This window comes from Panulirus ornatus, chromosome 5 (assembly GCF_036320965.1).
Source record: "Panulirus ornatus isolate Po-2019 chromosome 5, ASM3632096v1, whole genome shotgun sequence".
Taxonomy (NCBI): Eukaryota; Metazoa; Arthropoda; class Malacostraca; order Decapoda; family Palinuridae; genus Panulirus; species Panulirus ornatus.
In genome coordinates, this window is record NC_092228.1 from 17,691,916 (window position 1) to 17,705,533 (window position 13,618).

At 39.8% G+C, this 13,618-nt stretch overlaps 1 long non-coding RNA gene across 1 annotated transcript in view; it reads right to left on the reverse strand.

Annotated features, from left to right (window-relative positions):
- The window catches only part of LOC139746736 (uncharacterized), an 814,741-nt gene that overhangs the window by 794,798 nt on the left and 6,325 nt on the right, over positions 1 to 13,618 (reverse strand). The window lies entirely within an intron of this gene.

The window sequence follows — 13,618 nt, forward strand, 5'->3', positions numbered from 1 at the left end:
GACAGAGAGACAGATGGGGTTGGGAAGCACGGCGGACGGGAACAGACGTTACTGTTGTACCAGGTCCAACTCGCACTGATCCCGCGGTCATTGTATAAGCCGTACGTACCAACCTGTCTGTACAAACACCTCCGTAAGTAAACCATCACTGGGAAGATGGAGGCCACACGAGACGAGCCCTGCTGACCCGTCCTATACAAATCTCAAAAGCAACAGACATCAAAAATGTGATTTCCTCCACCAAAAACAAAACATAGAAAAAAAAAGGATTATTAACATCTGCCAGAATACAAGCTACTGAGTGCGCCCAAATCATTCCCTTGAACATGATGATCATTACATACCAAATCTCAGCTCATGTTTTCATTCAAAACGAAAATAAATATTATGGTTAAATATTCAAATAAATATGAAAACAGAGTCACTTAAGCCCATATATATAAAGACAGTCCCCTTTACCTGGAGACCTCGTAAACGTCACTTTATATATGAAAATGTGTTGTCTTCTTGCCACAGCCACCTCCTCCAGCATCTACATGCTCTGAAGAGAACATTCTCTTATCACAAAATCGTCCAGAAATCGCGTTTCCACTAAAGCGTGAATAACAGCCATCACCGACTCCACCACCTTCCCATTCTGCCATACAACAGAACAACAGTTCGTCAACGAGGCTGTAATATAATTATTACAATAATAGCTATTAGGAACAACGGGTCCTATCCCACTCCGTCATACTTCGTATATTACTTTACCAGTGTGTTTGTGGTAAGTAACGGATTACTCTACTTGAAGTAGATTAACCAGGAATTCACCTACATTCAAATACCTTGAGTTTTGGTCACTTTTCCTTTTATTCAATTACTAAATTTCGGGGGAAACGTTTACTTATCTATTTATTTATTTACCTATTCATTCCGGGCGTCTCGTTACTTGCTGGCTGGATTGAAGGATATGTTGTTGCTGCAATCCAGCAAGTACGAGACATCGGAGAGAAAGGAACAAAAGAAAAAAACGTTATCTTTCCAGAAATAAACTCCAGTAAAAGTAGCCCCCAAAATCCGAGTACTTGACTAACACAAATAAAAATACTCGCTTCAAAATGAAGAACAACAGTAAATTTCCCAACTATACACTTAAGCAACGATATATGCTACTTCGTTACCAAAACTATTCCACTTAATTCATATATATACCTTGACGTCACACACACACAATAAAAAAGTATTACAATTGCAGCTTTAAGAAGATTATGTCAAGGGTCATACAGCTTATGCAGTGAGAGTGTGTATGGTGTTGGAATTAACCTACAAATATTCCAGATTTGTTTTCGATTTGTGGTCCTAACAACGCGGTGACGGCCTAATTGACCGTGTGGCACTTGATAGCCCTCGCGCGCAAATAATCAACCAACCTGATCACCATTACACGTCTAAGACTAACGGCAAATGCTTGTTATATAAGGGATTGAACAGACAGCGGATACCATCAAACAATACACATCGGCCCGCCTATCCAAACCGTTTGGAGCAAAATTTGACAAACACAAAAAAAAAAAGGTAGCTTAACCTGACTGAAGACTATATGGATTTACTGAGAGAGAGAGAGAGAGAGAGAGAGAGAGAGAGAGAGAGAGAGAGAGAGAGAGAGAGAGAGAGAGAGAGAGAGAGGTTAACGTTGCGACTGAAAATGGGGTATGCCGTTCACTGTGGATACAGAACAAGTTTTGAGCCGCCTAAGTACCGGACGACAGATGAACCACCAATTAAAGACGGAGGAGAAATGTATGATCACCTAAGGGCTAGCAGATACCTAAAGCCAGAAGAACAATGGGTTAATGAAGACTTTACAGTTAATAGTTATGAGTTTCATACCTAGGAAGGATGTAAACAAGAAAGTAAAAGGCCCTGGCTTTATTAAGACCTCACCTAAATTAAGTTGTACAATTCTGACTATCATACCACAATGTGGATAACAGACTCCCTTGAAGGAATATATAACAACATTAATAGCATGTATCGGAAAACTTCAATGAAGAAGAGATACTAAGAAAACTAGAATTGCACTCTTAAGAATGCCACCGAGGGGGGGGGGGCGGTGACTTGAGAGTACAACAGGTGGGAAAGGGAGACCATATTATATGAAGGTCATAAGTTCTGCAGATATCAACCGAACATAGCACATCCAACAATGACTTTAAAGAAATTTAGGTTACAATAAAGACATATATTAGTATGGACACAGTTGCGAACAAATTGAAGCAGGTGCTCAGGTCATATGTTGAGTTTCAACATTAGGTTAGATTAAAGACGAGAGTAATACTTGCTACGTGTAGACAGAAGCTGTCTCGTATAGGCAAATGGATCTACATTTATTCAATTGTAATATATTACAGGACATTGATAAAAATGTCGATGTCACATCTATTTAGATAAAGTCTTAAACTCTTCCCAAAATCTGATCTGCGTCATTCACCGATTCTGAGACAAATTACAAGGGTGTTGCATGAAATACTTGTATCGCCTGAAGTGCAGCACAGTTTTTTCGATGTGAAATGAAAGTGAAATGAAATACTGCCAAGACATTACAAAAAAAAAAAAAAAATATCAGGTTCCTCAATCAAAAGTGGAACATTCAATCTCACACGTTAAATTCATCCCTACTTTCACAAAATCCCGATCTAATCTTTCAATCTTTCCTTACCAACGTTCACTTAACCATATAATACTGCAACCCAACCAAAAAACTACCCATCTCAACACACCATAACCCTAACCCAAAGTCATTATCCTAATCCAACCAAAGCTAACCGAACCCTGAGCCACAGAGCATTCTGAACAACAGAGCTTTCTATAGCAGCACATTAGTGTAATCTATTTGTTTGCTACATTTCATAATGTTCTAAAGTGAATCAGAAAAGGAGCTACAAAGTAAATCAGGGAACTTGATAGGGCCCCGACTTCTTCAGTCATTCAAAAATATGTAAAATGAAAAAGTAGAAAGCATTTTCAAAGGTCCATGTTTCATTTAAGGCACTGGAAATGGGTTTAGAATGTTCGTGAATTATGTTCAGATGATAAGTGCATCTGATCCATCCCAATGAATTGGTGGGAATGGAAAAAGACAGATGATGAGAATCTTCACTAGTCACTCCTAAAACCATATTTTCTTTAGCCAACATCCTTGAAGAAAATGTAGAAATAGACGGCATTACTTCAAGAGCAGACTAAAGTAGAACATCAGATGCTGTTAAAAATTTCCTTTTTGTGACTTTATTCATCGCGCAGTTAAATCTAAGCAATGTGGATGCTAAAACGACAAGAACAAAGTGTCTGAAGAGCATTCCAAAATATAAAGATTTCACCTCTGTACCTGTGCACTGTACATTTAGTTGTAAAAATATCATTCTTAACAAACTCAAATTAATGGAAATCTATTAGCCCTCTTTTTACGTGTATCAATTCTTTTAGAACATCTGCTCGGCTAGCATACTCTTTTCCTCTTTTCAAATCCGTGAATATTGTGTAAATACACGCAGTCCCAACACAGATACCCTGTACCAAGTTTTCATTGGAAATAAAATCTGATATTTCTCCAATAAGAATACATATCTTTGTCATTCGGTTACCTAAATAAGTATATATTTTCATAAGACCTACCTGGAAAAAGTTAAACAGTCAGAATACAGGAATAACACTAATTACAACTGAAAACATCTAATGTTTACGCCCAATACATTAATTACATTCCAAAGTCCAATTCTACAAAGTCCAATTACTTGTGCTTAATGCTTTTTTTATTAATAACAATGGTGATCAATGCTCACTCCCATTTGTTTTCTTTTCCTCTTCACACCATCCACCTGTGATCAATGCTCATTCCCATTTGTTTTCTTTTCCTCCTCACACCATCCACCTCCTTTCAAAACACCTTATTTCTCTGGCGCTCATCAGTACTCTGTCACTCCATCTCTCAACTTACCTTTTTTCAATTCCCACCTTTCTCACAACCATCTAACTTTCTATTTTACTCCTGCTACTCACTTGCACTCCTTTCAGACGTACCATCCAAACATATAATTATGGTATACCAGGTTAATATTCATACATGAAAGGAAGAGTACATATACAACAGTATTTATATTTATATTTATTCATTATACTTGATCGCCATTTCCTGTGTCAGCAAGGTGGCGCCAGGAAACAGATGAAGAACGGCCCATCCACTCATAAACACATATATATACATGAACACCCATACACACACATACACAGACATATACATATACACACATGTACATATTCATACTTGCTTGCCTTCATCCATTCCTGACACTACCCTACCCCACAGGATACAGCATTGCCACCCCCACTTCAGTGGGGTAGTGCCAGAAAAACTGACAAAAAAGGCCTCATTCATTCACACTCAGTGTTTAGTTGTCATGTGTAATGTATCGAAATCACAGCTCCCTATCCAAATCCAGGCCCCACAGACATTTCCATGGTTTACACCATGTCCTGGTTTAGTCCACTGACAGCACGTTGACCCCAATATACCACATCGTTTCAATTCACTTTATTCCTTGCACACCTCTCACCCTCCTGTATGTTCAGTCCCCAGTTGCCTAAAATCTTTTTCACTCCATCTTTCTCCATCCAATTTGGTCTCCTGCTTCTCCTTGTTCCATCCACCTCTAACAAATGTCAACCTTTCCTCATGCATTCTCTCCAGATGTCCAAACCATTTCAACACACCCTCTTTTGCTCTCTAAGCCACACTCTTTATTACCACACACCTCTCTTATCCTTTCATTACTTACTCGATCAAACCAACTCACACCACATACTGTCCTCAAACATTTCATTTCCAACGCATCCACCCACCTCCGTACAATCACATCTATAGCCCATGCCTTGCAACCATATAATATTGTTGGAACCACTATTCCTTCAAACATACCCATTTCTGCTCACCAAGATAACGTTCCCTCTTTCCACACATTCTTCATTGCTCCCAGAACCTTTGCCCCTTCCCACACCCTGTGACTCACCTCCGCTTCCATAGTTCTATTCGCTGCTAAGTCCACTCCCAGATATCTATAATACCTAATTTCCTCCAATTGTTCTCCATCCAAACTTACATCCCAAATAACTGTTCACTCAACCCTGCTGAACCTAATAAGCTTCCTCTCATTCACATTTACTTTCAACTTTCTTTCACACATTTTTCCAAACTCAGTCATCAACTTCTGCAGTTTCTAACTCAAATCAGCCACCAAGGATGTATCAGCAGCAAACAACTGACTCACTTCCCAGGCCCTCTCATCCCCAACAAACTGCATACTCGCCCCTCTCTCCAACACTCTCGCATTTACCTCTCTAACCATCCCATTCAAAAACAAATTAAACAACCATGGTGACATCACACACCCCTGCTGGAGACCAACCTACACTGGGAACCAATCACTCTCCTCTTTTCCTACTCATACACATGCCTTACATTCTTGATGAAAGCTTTTCACTGCTTCTAGCAGCTTACCTCCTATACCATATACTCTTAAAACCTTCCACAAAGCATTTCTATCAACCCTATCATATGCCTTCTCCAGATCCATAAATGCTATATACAAATCCATCTTTTTTCTCAGTATTTCTCACACACATTCTTCAAAGCAAACACCTGATCTACACATCCTCTACCACTTATGAAACCACACTGCTCTTCCCCAATATGAATGAACATCTTTAGTTTTATCTGCTTATGTTTTGGTAATTACACATACCAACTTCTCAACCTAAAATCAAAGGATAATATGCATGGGTCACCAACATTGTTTCCTAAAGAACTTAGACACTTAATCCTCTCAACATATTACTCTAAATGTAATAATGACTTGATTCATTCACTAAGTGAGGAAGAAGATTCTGCTCTCAAAGATCTATTGATGGATCATTATGAAACCCAATAAAGGTAATGGGGTAGTTTCATTATATAGGAATGATTGTGTAAAAAAAATCATACTAATACTGCAATTGATCTCAAACTTCTTCTCTTACACACTCTCCTAAACTCAGGAACTAATGTCTACAATTTTTCATTCGACTCTGCCATCAGCAAACAACAACCAACTCTCATCCCACAAACACAACCACCCCTGCAATACTGCAGACTTATCCTTCTTCCAAAAAAAAAACTCACATAAACTTCCTTCATGACTATAAACAGATCAAATAGCATGGTGACATCACACATACTTGCCACAGACCAACCTTCACCTGGAAATGCTCATCCTCCTCACCACCTACTCTTAACAAAAACTCTGCTGCTAATAACTTTCCTCTCCCACCATATACAGTACTTGTAATACTTTTCACAAAGCATCTCCATCAATGCTATCATCTATAAATCTATAAATCCCACATACAAATTCATCTGTTCCTCCAAACATCCTCCACCTCTCCTGACACCACACTGTTCTTCCATAAGTCCATCAATTCCCTATTGTTTGAAGTAGTGCAGCCTTGGGCTACAGTAGCCCCTGGAAAAGAAGTCCCAACTTACACTTGGACCCTTTATGAAAATGGGGTCCTGGGGCAGTTAAAAATAAATACATAAACATATAAATAAAGAAATAAGCACACCATCAGATTGGGGAGGAACAATGTGGTTTCAGGAGTGGTTGATGATGTGTGGATCTGGCATTTCCTTTGAAGAATGTGAAAAATACCTAAACAGAAAGATCTGTAAGTGGCATGTGGCACCCTCCTACATGCTCAAGAATCTCCAAGGGGAGTTTCTGGGAGATCTTGGTTCACTGCAAAACTGAACTTGCCCTGAATTTGCTTCACGTGAAGTCACAACACCAAGGTCTGTGACCGTGCGGTAGTTGCAGCATCTGTGTAATCCTAGCCTTCATCCTAGGGGAGGCAAGATGAGACCTTGTCCGAGTAAACCTTCTGGCGATTCAATCATTCTGCCTAATTTCCTCTGGTTATATACCATCTGGATCCCTTCACCTGTAAATCTATGTTCACGCCCAGAGACTACATTCTTTAGCTTTCCTAAGTTCCTCTCATCCTAGATAACACTTTCATGTACTACATTTGCTTACTCCCAACAATCATAGATGAAGCTAAACAGGACATTTCTTGTCGTTAACAAGGCCCAAATCTAAGTGGTCTCTACAGCCGATGCCCTTGTTTGAGGTATTTCCGTTTTGAGGGTTAAAACTCCAGAAATCGTCACGATATGCCAACACAAACACTAAGAGGAAGTAAATTTTGGACAGTAGTTAAGATTACTCCGGAATAAAATAACTGGAGGGGTTATGCATAACTTGAAAGGCATCACCTTGAATTCCCACATCTAAGTATCAATCATAAATGCCAAAAGATTTCCTCATTTTGAGATGTATTGGAAAGTGCCAATAAGCAACCTGAAAAACTAGGCTGACTGTAAAGTAAATCTATTGTAAAGACTGGCAGATGCTTGTAATGTGCTCATCTTGAACTTCTGGTGCAGAATGTAGGCATTCAGGAGAGATAAATATAAAAGCATTACTTTTGTTTGCTTATTTTTTCTGGAATGGAAAGTAAGCACTGATAAAGAAAAAAAAAACTGGCTTTACCCAAGGCTCTAGGATTATATGTCTAACATCTCTAACAAGTATTCTTGAAAAAGCAGAGACAGTGATTGTCAGGAGGCCTCCCTGACAGAGCCGGATAAGATCTCCAAATCCAACCCAGACCTCCTCTTAACATTTGGAACACCCATGTGTGATGAGCCATTTATAAAGTAAGTGCATGTAGTCTTAGAATATTCAGCACCTGAAGAACTTTCATTTGGTGGATATAGCTTAACGATGACAGTCTTAATCACTGAGGCAGTTGATAAACATAAAGCCCAAAAACCAAACAACCAGCTCAGATGCTGAACTTCCAAAACTCAAAGGTACTGGAGACAACTCCAAATGGCTGGAAGCTATTGTGAAACAAAATACAAAAAATCCTGGTCAGCAGGCTTGAAAGCAATGACCATTTGAGAATGTGAGATACCCCTTATATGAGGTTAAATCCTAAAGCTTCTCCTTCATCAATGTGCACTCTATGTGCTTGGAAGGAATACCTCTGCCTCCAGCAAGGTGAAGATCAGAAGCATTCTAATTTAAGTGAGACAAAAGGAAGACATGAGATCCTCTCAGATAATTCCCCTTATGCTTAGGAATACAAAACCAGACTAAGCAGTTGCTTCCAATCCATACAAAGCTTAGGTGTGACAGCGTTAATAAAAAGAATTTTCTTATATTAACCATTCTCCAGGATTTAACACTAAGAACCTTTTGAAAAGCCTCATAGGGATAGAAGAAATCTCAGAAGAGTAACCAATGCAGTAATTCCACCTGTTCACTCTATCAAGAGAAGCCACATCTGCAGGCTGCACTGCTACTGAGAATCCAAGGACTGCAAAAAAAAGCCTCTTTACCAAGGATTGAAGTTGTTTTAAGGCATGAGCTCTAACTCATTTGAATGCTCCATCAGGAAGGAACAGAAGTCCAGTAGGATAAAATAACCACAGAGAGTTTAAAAAATCTTTCCAAAATGACATGTAGATAAAACTTGAGTTGGATTTTAACGTTCCAATGAGCTATTCCCTGTCCTCAGGACTCCTGGGCATTTCAAAATCAGCCAAAAATTCCTCTACAGGAAAAATAACCTGGAGGGTCAAGTAAGAGTCTTTGTTTTCCCAAAAAAAAGTTTTAACAAGCTTGGAGATCTTGGGTATATCCTTAAAAACACAGCACTAAACTGTCTGAACTGTGCGAGGGCTTCATGGCATAAAGCATGATCCTCATCCACAGAGACAAGTGAAGAGAGAAAATCAAGTGCCCTTTGACTTAACATTTACTAATTTCGAACCCTTCAGGTAACAAATGGACCCCATGATAAGGAAACAGGACTGACCATCAGAAACTACAAAGAGTGACTCAACTTTCCTTCTTTTTACAAACTATTCTTTAAAAGCAAATTTTCTGCATCCAATTCCTCAGAAGAAGCTCTAGCATTTGAGTCAACTTTCTCCACAGCAATGGAAGACAAGACCCACAGTTTATAAGGATCTGGCAAGAGTTCTTCATTCATCAAGAGCAGATCAGATAAATCCTTGGAAGAGAAACGAGGAGTGCAACAAACTGAAAGAGTTCAGGAAGTGTGAGGCAAGATCTCTAGCCATTAAACGAAGCTTAGGGTGAGTACAGTTCAAAGGTCAGATTTCTGCCTGGTAAATGATTTGAAGGGGTCTCCTTAACCTCTAAACAGATGCATGCCCAACTGAGGAGAATCACAAGGAAAGGAACTAATTAGGGAGCTAGGTTTAGTCTGAATGTTCAGGAGTCCCCTCAACAGGTCATGCACCTGAAGGTCTAATGCAAAGGTCTTCTATTAGACAAAGATCAGTCAAAGAAAAAGGGGATCTCTAAAGTTATGGAGCTCATGTTTCACATGAAACAAAAATATACCCAACCCTAACTTCATACAGCAAATTCCACTTTTTATGAAGTCAAATTCTGCTACCATACAAGTGTGTGCAGCAAAGTTTGCCAGAACCTCATTCTCTGTATGTTTACCGGTTCACTCAGTGTGACCTCTCTTTGTACGAGTATTTGCAAACCATAACCCCCACACAAAGCATGGGATGAGTGCACAAGAATCTTTAACAGGTCAAACTGTGGCAACGATCTGTTCAAAGACCATGCAAGCAGTGTGGCAAGTGGTAAAAAGCTATCTCCAACATATTGACCACCTCTTAGAGACAAAAATGCATTTGGAGGATGTGTAACTGTCATGGGAATTGTACTTCACATGGGGATATTCAGGTTTAGTACACGCACCACAGCAGGCAACACTGCACACACTTTGGCCTTGACCACCTGCAAGACTTAACCCAGAAGAACTGCCTGGTCCTTCAAAAGGGAAAATGATGAGAAGGCTACATGAAGGGAAAAAACACAAACCATATAATAAAAGCAGGTAATCAAGGGTCTCCCTGGACCAAACTCTAAGACTCCCAGCAAAGATCTATACCTCTAGTGGTAAGGAAGACTGCAACAAAAACACAGGAGAACAAAAAATATACAAGGCCAGCAGCAACCAAATCCCAGGTGCAGGCTCAATCTATAAATATTCTCAAAGGTGGGGAATCTAAAAACTAACAAGAGCTCTGAACTCCCCAGCTCTCTAAGTGAAGTTTCTCTCCATGAATCTACCAAATATGACTGAGACCTAAACTGGGAGACCATAAATGATGAAAATTTTCTTTCATACCATTGCACAAACTCTTTTTTTCATTTCACAGCACATTTTTGAGTTTGCTTGACATTGAATTAACTCTTGCCAGTATTTTACTGATAGTACTCACTACCCACTGAAATGAAGAAAAACAAATGTCTTTCTACACACACGATAAGTATAGTAAAACATACGTAACACCTTTATAATCATAGACATTCAAGTGATTTACAAAATACATTTTCACAACATACATACCACAGCACACCAGAGATACTTTTGCAGCACACCAGTTGTGAAGTGCTGCCCTTCCATAACAACAGTATGCTTGTCTAGGACTTGGTACCAGCTTACAAAAGGGTTTATCACCATATTGTATTTCGATGACTGAAGGATAAGGAGCAATCTTGTCAACATCAAGATCTCATCACAGCAAAACAGAGGTCTGTGCTGATGGCAAACAAATACAGGCAATTTGGTAGAACAGAGGGCCCAAGAACAAAAGTTCAACAGTATACCTGCCAAGGCAAGGAATTTTTCCAGTGTATTACTTGCTCACTCTATCTATGTAAGCAAAATTTTTTTTCACACATATAAGAACCGAACATTAGTTGTCCAGCCCCATTTAATGCTGTCCAACTCTAGCATTTTTTTTCCTGGTTCTACCATTGCACTTATCAATTTCTTTTGTGTGTGTCACTTACTTAAGAGCTGGTATCCAATGATGTTGTCCCTCGGTACTCATACTTGGACCTCCACTTTTATACCATGTGGACCTTGATGAAGCAATTTATCCCTTATCCTCAAGACATGAATGTATAAACCCAAAATGATGTCTTGAGGATAAGGGATAAATTGCTTCATCAAGGTCCACATGGTACAAAGGTGGAGGTCCAAGTATGAGTACCAATGGACATCATCACTGGATACCAGCTCTAAAGAGACACACACAAAAGAGATTGATAACTGCAATGGTAGAACCAAGAAAAAAAATGCTAGAGTTGGACAACATTAAATGGGGCTGGACAACTAATGTTTTGTTCCTGTCTTTAATCCAAAAAGACCATCAGGATATGGTGTGAACCAGGGAGGTGGTCAAGGGGCCCATAGAAATTTCAAACACCTGTAAACCTGTAAGCAAATGAAAATGAATCAAATGTACTGCCCAAGAGAAAGAAACAATAAATATACACTCCACCTAATGCATTTAACCAATATCGATGAATAGTTCCCAAAGAACTAGCTCCTCCAAAAATACCATCTTTCCAGTCAAGAAAGGGAATTAAGAATCATCATGCATCATGAAAAATGCTAGGTACACATAACCAAAGATGCTCCAGAGAATAGCTTCCACCCCAATTTGGGGTGGCCTCTAATCCAATATTCAAGTGATTCGAGTGGGAAACTGCAGAAGTAGGTGACAGTTTGGAAAAGTGAGAAAGGAGAAAGTCGAGAGTAAATGTGAATAAGAGCACGGTTATTAAGTTCAACAGCACTGAAGGACAAGTTAGTTGGAATGTATGTTTGAATGGAGAAAAATTGGAGGAAGTGAAGTGCTTAGGTATCTCGGAGTGGACTTGGCAGCGAATGGAGCCATGGAAATGGAAGTGAGTCACAGGGTGGGGTTGGGGGCAAAGGTTCTGAGAGTGATGAAGAATGTGTGGAAAGAGGGAACTTTATCTCAGAAAGCAAATGAGGATATGTTTGAAGAAATAGTAATTCCAACAATATTATATGGTTACAAGTCATGGGCTATAGATAGGGTGGTATACAGGAGGGTGGATGTCTTGGAAATGAAATGTCTGAGGACAATATGTCATGTGAGGTGGTTTGATTAAGTAATGAAAGGGTAAGAGAGATGTGTGGTAATATAAAGAGTGTAGCTGAGAAAGCAGAAGGTGTGATGAAATGGTTTAAACATATGGAGAGAATGAGTGAGGAAAGATTCATAAAGTCGATATATGTGTTGGAGGTGGAGGGAACGACAAGAAGTGGGAGACCAAATTGGAAGTGGAAGGATGGAGTGAAAAAGATTTTGAGCGATCCGGGCCTGAACATGCAGGAGGGTGAAAGGTGTGCAAAGAACAGAGTGAATTGGAACAATGTAGTATACAAGGGTCGACATTCTGTCAATGGATTGAACCAAGGTATGTGATGCATCTGGGGTAAATCATGGAAAGTTTTGTGGGGCCTGGATGTGGAAAGGGAGCTGTAGTTTCGGTGCATTAGACATGACAGCTATAGACGGAGTGTGAACGAATGTGGCCTTTGTTGTCTTTTCCTAGCACTACCTAGCACGCACGCGGGGGAGAGGGGTGCTACTTGATGTGTGGCGGGGTGGTGGTGGGAATAGATGAAGGCAGCATGTATGAATATGTACAGGTGTATATATGTATATGTCTGTGTATGTATATGTATGTATACATTGTAATGTATAAGTATGTATATGTGCATGTGTGGGTGTTAATGTATATACATGTGTATGTGGGTGGGTTGAGCCATTCTTTCATCTGTTTCCTTGCACTACCTCACTAATGCGAGAGACAGCAACAAAGTATAATAAATATAAATAAATAAAGAATGTGTGGAAGTCGAGAATGTTATCTTGGAAACCAAAAATGGGTATTTTTGAAGGAATAGTGGTTCCAACAATGTTATATGGTTGAGAGGCATGGGCTATAGATAAGAGTTGTGCGGAGGAGGGTGGATGTCCTGGAAATGAGATGTTTGAGGACAATATATGGTGTGAGGTGGTTTGATCAAGAAAGTAATGAAAGGGTAAGAGAGATGTGTGGTAATAAAAAGAGTGTGGTTGAGAGAGCAGAAGAGGGTGTTTTGAAATGGTTTGGGCACATGGAGAGAATGAGTGAGAAAAAGATTGACCAAGAGGATATATGTGTCAGAGGTGGAGGAAACAAGGAGAAGTGGGAGACCAAATTGGAGGTGGAAAGATGAAGTGAAAATGATTTTGAGTGATAGGGGCCTGAACATGCAGGAGGGTGAAAGGCGTGCAAGGAATTGCATGAATTGGAACGATGTGGTATACTGGGGTCGACGTGCTGTCAATGGAGTGAACCAGGGCATGTGAAGTGTCTGGGGTAAACCATGGAAAGTTCTGTGGGGCCTAGATGTGGAAAGGGAGCCGTGGCTTCGGTGCATTATTACATGACAGCTAGAGACTGAGTGTGAACGAATTTGGCCTTTGTTGTCTTTACCTAGCACTACCTTACGTACATGAGGGGGGAAGGGGTTGTTATTTCATATGTGGCAGGGTAGCGATGGGAATGAATGAAGGCAGACAGTACGAGTTATGTACATGTGTATACATGTATATGTC